We start from the raw sequence: 11,732 nt of genomic DNA, 5'->3' as shown, positions 1-11,732 counted from the left end.
ACCCACCCATCCATCTGTCCCGCTTCACGGCAGAATGGGACCTCTAGAGCCGGACAGAATTTGGGTTACCAAGTAGACAGTGAGTTCCACCTGGGGTCCCGTGTGTCACAGGGTCCTGCTGCTTGGCCACCGGGGCAGGTGCCTTTGAAGGATCAGCTGGGAGCCTGGTCCCTGTTCTCCAGGCGCCAGCCTGACACCAGGCCTCTGGCTACTCTGGGGGACCTGCCTTGAACTGGTTACGAGCAGAAAGAAGAGGTAAGCCGGCCTGCAGTCGGCCATGGGATGCCCGAGGGGACACAGCCATGAGCATCTCCCCAGCTGCGCGGCCCGAGGTCTCTCTCAGGTCTTTCTTCACACCCAGTGTCAGCTGCCGCGCTGACGACAGTCGGCAGCGCGCTTAGAGGTATGTCTGATTGCCCTTGCTTTGTCTTGTTTCAAGATTTTATTTTTAAGGAACCTCTACACACCTTGTGGGGCTTGAACTCACAGCCCTGAGATCAAGAGTTGTACGCTCCTGACTGAGCCCGCCAGGAGCCCTGAGTTCCCTAGTTTTTAAGGCCTTTGATGTGTGGGGTGTCCCTTCTGTCTCCTTCCCCCTGCTAACCTCCCTCCCCTTGAGATGTCAGTGTGCCCTGCATCCCAAACCCCCCTGGGACACGCAGTTGTACACACACACACGCACAGACACGTGCACAGTGTGTCACCATTCTGGCCACTGTCCCAGCCAGCTGAGGAGCTGGAGGTGACGACATCAGCCTCCTCTCACACCTCCCCCCACCTTCCACCTCTCGTCAGCTGCACACCTGCGTTGGTCCCCCGGTTCCCTAACTCACTGTCGTGACGGCCCCTTCACTCCCACGTCTTACCCTCCTCCCTCTCCGCAGTCTGGGCTCTGGTGAGCACGTCTGCCTTCCCCAAACCCCTGTCATGGTGTCCCACCTGCTCCGCCTCCCAGGGCCCCCCAACATCTGCTTATGTTGTCCCACCAGACGCCCCCGCCCGGCTGCCCTGCCTCTGCTCTCCTTCAAGTGACACTCGTCCCCTCCTTTGTCCACACGCCGTCTCCCAGGGTGAACGCCCACGCCCATCACCCGCCAGGACTCACAACACAGCAATCTCTCTGCCTTCTGGGACCTCCCGGAGTCCCGACTGAAACACTCGTGTCCTCAGCTGTCGCCTGGACATCTTCGCCGACGGCAGCACGCGCAAGCCTGTGGCGAGGAGCGGTTGCAGACGGAGCACCTGCGAAGCCACCGCCCTGGGCAGGAAACGGCACCGCCCAGAAGCACCCTGTCTTCCCTCCCCGTCCCTCCGCTTAGATCAAACAAGACACGATTATTTTTATGAGACAAAGATATACGAAAGAAAGAAAAGACCAGGCGGATGCCAACAGCCGAAAAGCAGGCAAGCGGAGTGTGAGGCTCTGGGGGGGCTAACGGGAAGCCTACGGCGCCCTCCGTGCAGGTGGTTTGGGGGCCTAGTGGCAGGACTGTCCCCAGGCCGGCCGGGGTTTCAGGGGCGGCATACCACAGGGCTGCTCTTCCACCGCTTTGAAAGCGCTGGACCCAGAGGAGGGCGGAAGGTCACCGTGAGAGGTGAAGCCCCGGAAAGGAATGAAGGTGGGGCTTCTGGCCTCCCATCTGCCCAGCCCTCCACTGGCTGGGACTGACCCCAGGCCAGCCCGTGGCTCTGCCTTCCAGAGACCGAGGTGGGGGGGTCGCAGGTGGCTGTCCAGGCTTCAGCTGTGCAAAGGGGTGTTTCTCTTGTGGTACTATTTTAAACATAAATTTCTGTTAGCCACACACACAAAAAAATGTTGTAAAATGAAACAGAACAGTCCGCTTACAGACATAAGCGGTCAAGGCACCAAACCCCACACAAGGCAAACCCATCAAAGATACGAGGAGAGCGTGTTCGAACCCCAGTCCCACTCCACCACTGTGGAACCTGACCAGTCAAGAAGGAAACGAACAGACATTCAGAATTCAAGTAAGAATTAAGTGTGTGCGGGCGTGTGGGCGTTATACATTCTTTCCCTGTGATGACAGAAATTTCCCCCAAGTTTTTCATGTTCTTGACACTCCTGGGTGCCAGGAGTTTTTCACAAATTTTAAGAAGTAGAGTTTTTACAGATCACACTGCCTGATCTAGAAATTAATAATGAGAGGGCAAAAACATTTACGCACTTGGAAATTTGAAAAAAACTTTGAAAAATGATTCTTAGGGGCACCTGGCTGGCTCAGATGGTTAAGTGTCTGCCTTCGGCTCAGGTCATGATCCTAGGTCATGGGATCGAGCCCGAGGTCGGGCTCGTGGAGCGACTGCTTGTCCTTCTGTCGCCTCTCCTCCCTGTGCTTCTGCTCTCTGTTTCTGTCTCTCAAATGAGTAAATAAAATCTTAAAAAAATGTTTTTAAATGAAAAATGATTCTCAGATCAAAAGACACGTAACTTGTGACTAGTGACATAGAAGTAAAAAAAGTAAGCACATTTTACCCTAAAACTTCTAAGAGGGAGTTAAAGTCATGGCCAGAGGAAAACTGATAGTTTTACCCATAATTACGTTCATCGTTGAGCAAGAAAGTTGACGCACAGGGACAGTGGCCTGAAGAGCCTGGAAGCCATGAGTCGTGCGACGAGGACGGCAATTCTCACCCATGAGAGATGCAGCTGCCAAAGCCAGACGTCTCTGCAAGTGGTTTTAGCAAATTACCAGAGAACACATAATCCCTATTACGCAAACAGAGAAAAATAGAGGCAAACTACCCATCATTTCCTAAAGCCTTCCCTACAACCTAATACAGACCCCCCATGTGCAGCGGGTCACAGACACTCCTCCTGGCTGAGTGCGGACGCGAGGACACCGGCGAGAAGACGGACCCAGCAGCACAGCGGAAACATCAGCTTCAGCCAAGCTGCGTGGGCCCCAGGGACAGGGAGCTGCTTCACGGGGACAGACCCCCACCCCCACCTCATGCCGTCCAGCAGGCCACAGCGGAAAGTCACGGGACCTTATCACGCTGTGACGAAAGGCACTGGGTAAAATCCAGCGCTAGCGCGATGTAAACAGAAACGGAAGCGAACCGTAGAGAAGGCAGCGAGGGCTGTTCCCCAAACGCAAACATAGACGCGCTCTCACGTAAGCAAACTCCAGAGCCAGCGAGGGCAGAACAGCTTAGAAATGGCCGTTCCCTAATACTGTCTCTGACATGCCAAAGCAAGAAAGCCGGGAAACAGAGTGTATCAGTATGCCAAAAAAGCCAAACGAGCATTAGTTTCAATTTTTTAAGGGGCTAAGGTTTAATACGGTTTTTTCTAGCTTTATTGAGGTATAATCGGTGCATAAAAATGCACATAATTAAGGTGTACAGCTTGGTGACTTGGACATAGGCACATTCCTCTTACCATCACCACAATCTATGTAACAAATACATCCACCTCCTTAGAAAGTTTCCTTGTGTATCTTCTTTTCTGTTTTGTTAATAATAAGTAACAGGAAAGTTACTTCCGTAACACGTTTTTTTTTTTTTAAGATTTTATTTATTTATTTGACAGGGACAGATCACAAGTAGGCAGAGAGGCAGGCAGAGAGAGAGAGAGAGAGGAGGAAGCAGGCTCCCTGCTGAGCAGAGCTCCCAATGCGGGACTCGATCCCAGGACCCTGAGATCATGACCCGAGCCGAAGGCAGCGGCTTAACCCACTGAGCCACTCAGGTGCCCCCGTAACACATTTTTAAGTGCACAATCCCTTATTGTTAGTCTCTGGGATTTGCTTGTCTTGAGTACCGAGCTCTGTTCCCCTGAAACCACTCCTCCCCGCCGCACGCCTCCCCTGCCCTGCTCCCCAGCTTCCGGTGTCTATTTCTCACTTAGTCTACGGGCCCCCAGCACATCCACACTGTTGCCAGCGGGAGGAGCCCCTCCTTTGCCAGGCTGAGTACTATCCCAGCGGGCGTGGTGCCACACAGTCTCCATCTGCTCGTTTGTCAATGGACATCTGGGCTATTTCCACATCCCGGCTACCATGAATAACACTGGAATGAACGTGGGGGTGCAGATGTGTCTTTGAGATCCTGATCTCCTTTCCTTTGGATACACACACAGCAGTAGGATTGCTGGGTAAGCCAGCTCTTTTTTTAATTTTTTGAGGACACTTTGTACAGTTTACTATAGCGCCTGTACCATTTCATACCCCTGTCAACAGTGTACAAAGGTTCCAATGTCTCCACTCCTTGCCAACACTTTCAAGAAAATTAATCTTTATTATTCTTTTTGGCGAGAGAGTGTGTGCACCTGCAAGCAGGGGGCGGCGGCAGAGGAAGAGGGAGAGAGAGAATCTCAAGCAGATTCCCCACTGACCGCAGGGCCTGACCCGGGACTTGATCTCACCACCTGAAGTTCACGATCTGAGCCGAAACCAAGAGTGCGACGGTTAACTGTGCCACCCCGGTCCCGCCTCCCGTTTCTTTTTAATAATAGTCATCCTGAAGGTGAGGTGAGATCTCATTGGGGTTTTGATTTGCTTCTCCTGACGATCAGTGAAAAACTTTGGGCATCTTTTCATGTACCTATTGGCCGCCTGTATGTCTTCTTTGGAGAAATGTCTATCAGGTCCTTTGCCCATTTTTTAATGGGGCTATTGGTGATTTTGTTACTGAGTTGGAGGAGTTCCTTACATGTTGTGGCAGCTGTCCTCTCCTCACATACATGGTTCACAAGCATTTCTCGCCCAGCCTGGGTGTTGCCTTCGCACTCGGCGTGTGCTTTGCTGTGAGCTTTTTGGTTAGAAGCGTTGCGCTCGTCCATTCTGGCTTCCGGCCTTGGATCCAAGGAATCACTGCTGATGCCTGTGTCAAGCGGACCTTCCCCTTTGTTTCCTTCTAGGACTTTCACGGTTTTGTATTCTACACCTAAGTCTTTAATCCACTCTGAGTGTAAAATATTTGTGCCTCGCCTAGGACAAGGTATAAATAGAAAATTTAAAAGCCCAAGCAGAAAAGCACTGGGAGAATTCAGCAAGATGACAGGAGACACATTTACTCAATAAAAAATGCTTTTATGTTGACATTGTTTGAAATGGAGGGAAAATAACACTCCTAGTAGCGGCGAAGACGGAGAAAGAGCCGAGAGTAAGCACAGCGCACGTCCACGTGGTGCGTGTGAGCAGCAGCATGACCGGGACCCACACGCAGGGGCACAATGACACGAAAGTGCCAGCTGTTCTCGCACTGATACAGACACGCGCGGATCCTGACCGTCAGCAGGAAGAACCTCACGAGTAGAACAAGAGCGTCGCAGAAAACCAACAGCGGGAAACAGGCGCTTACGCCGCAGCGCGGACGCCTGGGGGCTCGGTCTGCTGAGCGTCTGACTCTGGGTTTCAGCTCAGGTCGTGATCTCACGGTCGCGGGATCCAGCCCCGCGTTGGGCTCCGTGCTCAGCAGCGCGTCTGCTTGAGAGTCCTTCTTCCTCTCCCTCCTGCTCACACACTCTCTCTCTCAAGTAAATAAAATCTTTTTTTTTAAATTTTTAAATTATTTTTAAAGATTTTATTTATATCTGAGAGAGAGTGAGAGAAGAGCATGAGAGGAGGGAAGGTCAGAGGGACACGTGGACTCCTGGTGGAGCTGGGAGCCTGATTCGGACTCGATCTCAGGACTCCGGGATTGTGACCTGAGTTGAAGGCAGTGGCTTAACCAACTGAGCCACCCAAGCGCCCCAATAAATAAAATCTTTAAAAACAAACAGAGGGCGCCTGGGTGGCTCAGTTGGTTAAGCATCTGCCTTTGGCTCAGGTCATGATCGGGGTCCTGGGATCGAGCCCCGCATTAGGCTCTCTGCTCAGCAGGGAGCCTGCTCCCCCCACCCCGCCTGCCTCTCTGCCGACCTGTGATCTTTATCAAATGAATTAAAAAAAAACACCACAGTTGCATGAACAGAGGAATAGAACCTACAGGTCTTTCCAAGTACAGAGAGGAATTTGCTATATGATAAAGGTAACACTTGAACACAGTGAAATGCAGCCACGCAATAAATATTGCGGGGAGGCAGGACCTACATATTTAGAAGAAAATATACATCATTGGTGGCCAAAGGCCAAGATATTATAAGTAATTAACAACTATATGTAAAAAGATCAGAAAATAACTAAAAGACTATCCAGCAGAATATTTTTGAAATCCTGTGGTTGGGAATGCAGTTTTATATAAGAGATTAAATTCAGAAACCATCAAAGAGGAGACAACCGATCTGACAACGACACTTGAACACCCTTCCTGTCCTCCACCACGGCACAGGATCAAGATGAAAAGGAGAAGCCCACACGGGAACTTGGGCTCTGCAAGCTCGGTGTCTGGTCTGCATGTGGGGCTGCGCCAGGCTACACCTGTGACCTCCAGGGCTGGATCCGCCGCAGGTCCTTTGGCGGCAGGAGAGAGGAGACTGCTCTCCACGGGACAGTCTGCAGGGCAACGGCGGGAGAGATCCGGGTAGAGGTCTAAAGCTGCGGGAGTAGGAGTTGAGAAAAAGTTAGTTCTCTGATACTGCAAACTGGTTTTGGGAGCCAGGACACTTGGATCTGGGGATCAAATGTGCCCCAAGCATTGGTATCTGCAGTCTCAAGTTCTGTGTGGGTGCCGGCTGGGCCAGAAACAGAACCAGCAAAGAGGGGGTCCAGCGCTGGTTCCAGCAGGCATCTGACGGGATCATCCTCCCTGGCAGATAAATTCCCGTTTCTAGCCAAAAGGCCAATAAAAAATTTTCAGTGAAATGTGATAAAAGACACCAGAACAAAATTTAAAAACAAGGGACAGAAAGACAAAATGACAGGGCATGCATGCAGAAGGGCTGACGGTGTATAGAACCTTATATAGATCAATAAAAGGCCAATCCAGAGAAGACTGGGCAGAGCAAAGAAGTCACAGAAAAGTAACTTAAATGACCAGTAAGCATATGGGAGATTGTAATCGAAATTTCTCTGCGCTGAAACAAGCTCAAAGTTATGGTCACACCCTTGTTTAAATCAGGTTGAAAATATTTTGTCCTATAAAAAAATACTGAAACTTTAGGAAACCGATCCTCAATGCTCTGTACTTGGGAGAGATGTCGTGCCCCCGATCCATGTTACCTGACCTTTTCCATGCCATTGCATCCGACGGGCACTAGCGACCTCCTTCAGTTCTAAAACTTGCGCATCTTTATTCAGTGTGCACCCTGGGCAGCTGCGCTATCTCAGCTCCATAAGGGTACACTTCCGACTTCGGCAGAAGCACTTTCTATCACCTACCACGGATAAGTTTCAGAGGAAATGTTCACTTCCCCCCACATAGAAAGTCAAAGCAGGGCAGGAATGGGGTTGGAGATGTCCCACATGAGGGGGTATGTGTCTTCATCAAATTTTTTTTCAAAGATTTTATTCATTTATTTGAGAGAGAATGACGGTGAGAGAGACAACATGAGAGGGGAGAGGGTCGGAGGGAGAAGCAGACTCCCTGCTGAGCAGGCAGCCCGATTTGGGCCTCGATCCCAGGACTTCAGGATCGTGACCTGAGCTGAAGGCAGTTGCTTAACCAACTGAGCCACCCAGGAGCCCCACCTTCAGCAAATTTGATGGTGTAGCTTCAACCTCATTTTGAATTCTTTTTTAGGTGTTTCTGCTTGTCCACAGGCTGCCTCTCTCAAGGTGACACAAACGACTCCCTTTCCAGTTTCAAGAACAGCCACGAATACGTAAATAGGACTGTTCCTCTCTAAAACTCCGCACACGGTCAGGGAGCCCACTTGGTCAAGGCTGGTTTCCAGGACTGGTGTCCAAAGTGCTTCAGCAGAATGACGAAGTGAGTGGCAGGCAGGACGGCCATGGGCATCGGCAGTAAGTCAGGGACCCACAGTGGCCCCACGGCTTTCTGGGTGGCCCCCGTCTTCGTGATGGTGAGGACACCCCCACTGCTGGGTCAAGACCCAAGTCCTTGACTCTGTCCCTGGAAGCAAATTGTCTTGGCTCCATCTGGCCCCAGATTTCCTATGAAACGCTACTTATTCTGCCATCTTGTTCCCGTCCCCTGCGCCAGTTTTTGGTATCTCTTTAAAAGAGATTTTTTTTATGACTTGGCTCTATACATGTTTTTCATTAGCCTGATGAGCCTGTCATGTTTGGGGAGGAATGAGAAACTCTCAGCCTGTTTTAAACCTTCAACACTTGTGATCTGCCATTACCCGAGTCACCTGATTTCAACGACAGCACAGGTGCATGGTGGGCGGCTCTGGGTTCCTGGCACCTGAGAAAGGAAGACTCAGCTATCGGCCTCTTAGAGGACCCGCAACCACAAAACTAGCCTTTGTTTAAAACGGCCTTCTTCAGGTGACTAAGGTCAGCTCCCCGCCTCTGTCCCCAGGCCCTCCCCCGCACAAACCCGTAAGTCACTGGGCGTGCCAGAGCGTACACGCTGTCTCCCTCGCAGAGAAGAAGCTGGTTGTGAGCGTCAAGCACCCTGCAGACATAAGCTACGATCCGATGACTTGACTTCCAGGATTCTATCTTAAGGAGGCAGTACAGAATCTGGAGGAAACCACACATTCCAAGATAGAAATGTTTCATTATTTATGCAAAAACAATGGGGCTGTCCAGCCTCCTTTCCCGTCTCAGCAGTGCCCACGCCTACCCTCCTACTAGGGACCTGGGTCACACATCAAGCCAGTAAGACAGCCTCTGACGCGTGACAGTTCTACTGCACGAGGGTGCGAGCGCGATCCACGTCCACGAGAGGCCGGCCTGGCTCTGAACGCGGCTCTTGGCCTGGGCTGGCAGGTTGTGGTTCTATCCTCTCTGGTGACGCTGGGCGGCGGCCTCGCACCCACACAGCCGTGTGCTCACGAGGACAACAGCTCTTTTCTCCGCGTACGACAGTTTCCAGCACAGAGGTGTCCCACGCCTTATTGTCAGATCGGCCTTGTGCCGACTGCTGGTTGATGTGGGCTCTGAGCACACATGGCGTGGGGCCGGTTAGGTGTGTGAAAGGCATTTGTGGCTTTCCGATTTTCCCCATCGGGATGAGATGTCCACAGACCATTAAGTCACCTCCCCTGCACTGCTGTGCTCACAAGCCTGTCAGTCCATTTACCCCTTGGATTGTCCTTGGCTTACGATGCGGTTACAGCCAATTTTTTTTAGATTTCATTTATTTATTTGACAGAGACAGAGATCACAAGCAGGCAGAGAGGCAGGTGGGGGCGGGGGGAAGCAGGCTCCCCACTGAGCAGAGAGCCCGATGCGGGGCTTGATCCCAGGACCCTGAGACTATGACCTGAGCCGAAGGCAGAGGCTTTAACCCCTGAGCCACCCAGGTGCCCCTCAGCCAACGTTTTGTAACAACAAAAGATACCACGGCCACCACTGTCGTTTGTGCATCTTGTATGCGCCTGTGAGTATTTCCGCAGAAATCTCCCGGACGGGCGGAGGTTCAAGGTTCTGAACGTGTGAGGTGGTAACGGAGGACACTCTGTTGTCAAAGCAATGAACTTGCAGCCCCGCCCCCGCCAGAGCGAGCCCTTCCCGCACCTGTGAACACCACGCGGCCGGACGTCTACACGGATCCAATGATTTTTAATATTTAACAAGTTCACGTGTGTGGCTGGTGGGTAGGTAAAGAACACGGACCCTCCACCCCTCCCCCTACCTCCCAGACACCTTATCACCATTCCCACTTCTTACTTCCACAAAAAAGTGGGTCTTTGATGGTCTTTATCTCTGTATCTTGGTTTGTCAAGGTCAGACAGGAGTCCCTGTCGCCAAGAGGAGGACTTCCCCGTTCCCAGCACTCTGCGGCCCCTCCCCCACCAGACCGTGTCTCCCCTTCTCTCAGTCACTCTGGCGGACACGCTGGTGCTCTCTTAACCACCCTCCCCCTGACCCCGCTCAGCAGAGGGACTCTGGACACCACATGCTGGGGGATGGCAGGCAGGTGCATGCAAGGGGAGGTGACTGGGGGCCTGGACCCCATGACACCGAGGAGCAATCGTGCCCATCCTAGGCCACCTTCTCTCAGACTTGTTTTACAGGAAAGAGAAACAAACCTGTTTCAAGATTTATTTATTTATTTGGGGAGAGGCGGGGCAGAGGGAGAGAGAGTCTGACGCAGACGCCCCGCTGAGCACTGAGCACAGAGCCTGATGTGGGGCTCGATCTCATGACCCTGGGATCACAACCCAGAGTCGGACACTGAGCTGACTGTGCTCCCCCGTGCCCCTGGCACCCCCAGATCTATTTTACATCACTCTCATTTGGCGGGTTTGGGTACACCCAAATGCGACCCTACCTGACCTGGTGCCAACGTCACTCCAAGCAGCAGACTTGATTTCTAGACAGTTCTATGCTCCGTCCCTCCTTCCCAAGAGGGCACTGTCCCTCCGCGTCCCGTCAAGCACCCACAGCCTCTCCCCATCTTGCCAACGGGCCACTCTCCTTACGACTCTGGCCAGTCGTCCGTGCTCCGATCGAAGACTCAAGCGCCACGTGCATCGCGACCACCTTCTGTTTCTAGCGATGTCCGGAGAGCTGGCACCCGGCAACGCCCCGCAGCGTCCTTTCCCACAGCGCCCCACCCCCACCCCTTGTCGTAAGACGGTCGGAGACTTCTGTCGCACAGCCGCAGACCGATGCGCCGCGCTATACAAACAATCACACGGCCCGCAGGAAACGCTCCTCCGTCGCGCACACTGTTGCTCTGTTACGCATTTTTGGGGGCTGACGTGTCCGGCTGAAACGAGTGACCGACTCACCCCGCTCGACTGGGGCGCTCCCTGGTCTAGTCTTGCTGGCTTGGTCAGTAATAGGATTCTGGGTGAAACACGACTTCCCTTTCAAGCCTGTGGAATAATTCATTACTGGGAGCATCTGTTACCTGCGGGAAGGTGTTCCCGGCTGCCGCACACCTCACGCTCCCCATCCCGAGGGTCAGTTCCAGGCTCACCTGGGCCACATCCTGCAAATGTTGGCAAGTTTTGCAGAACACACTTAATTTTTTAGAAAAGTCTTGCATTTACAGGAAACTAACAGTACAGAGTTCCCGTATAACACTTCTTTTTTTAAAAAAAGATTTTAGTATTTGACAGAGAGAGAGAGAGCGCGCGCACAAGCAGGGGGAGCAGCAGAGGCAGAGAGGGAGGCAGACTCCCCGCTGTGCAGGGAGCCTGATGCGGGGCTCGATCCCAGGACCCCCAGATCATGACCTGAGCCGAAGGCAGAGGCTTAACAACTGAGCCCCCCAGCCGCCCCTCGATATGACACTTTTTTTATTAACATCTCTCATGGTCTGTTATGACTAAGCAACCAGTGTGCGAGCATAGTATAATGAAGGTCCATACTTTATTCTGATTTCCCTAATTTTTAGCGAAATCCTTTTCCTGTCCCACATTACATTACTCATGTCACCTATGCTTCCCGCTGGGAGTTTCTCAGACTTTGGACCACACTGACAGCCCTGTGTCCACCGACAGCCCTGCTAGGACGCCCTCCTCTTAGCCCAGGGAGGTCACGATGCTTCTGTGTCACCCAAACCACAAAACTAATCTCTTAGCAAGCTTGACGCATGGAGGTAAATCTGGATAAAACAGTGCTTTCTCCGGATGAGGACAGGCTCAAACCCGCCCATGCTCGTCCGTCCCTACCGCACGCTGCTCCGTCTGTCGCCCTGAGTGCGGCTGAGCATGGACAGCTGGTGCTGAACCCCCGCCGCAT

The sequence above is a fragment of the Lontra canadensis genome, unplaced genomic scaffold, assembly GCF_010015895.1.
Source record: "Lontra canadensis isolate GAN:19392208 unplaced genomic scaffold, GSC_riverotter_1.0 scaffold73, whole genome shotgun sequence".
Classification (NCBI taxonomy): Eukaryota; Metazoa; Chordata; class Mammalia; order Carnivora; family Mustelidae; genus Lontra; species Lontra canadensis.
This window is presented reverse-complemented; position numbering follows the sequence as displayed.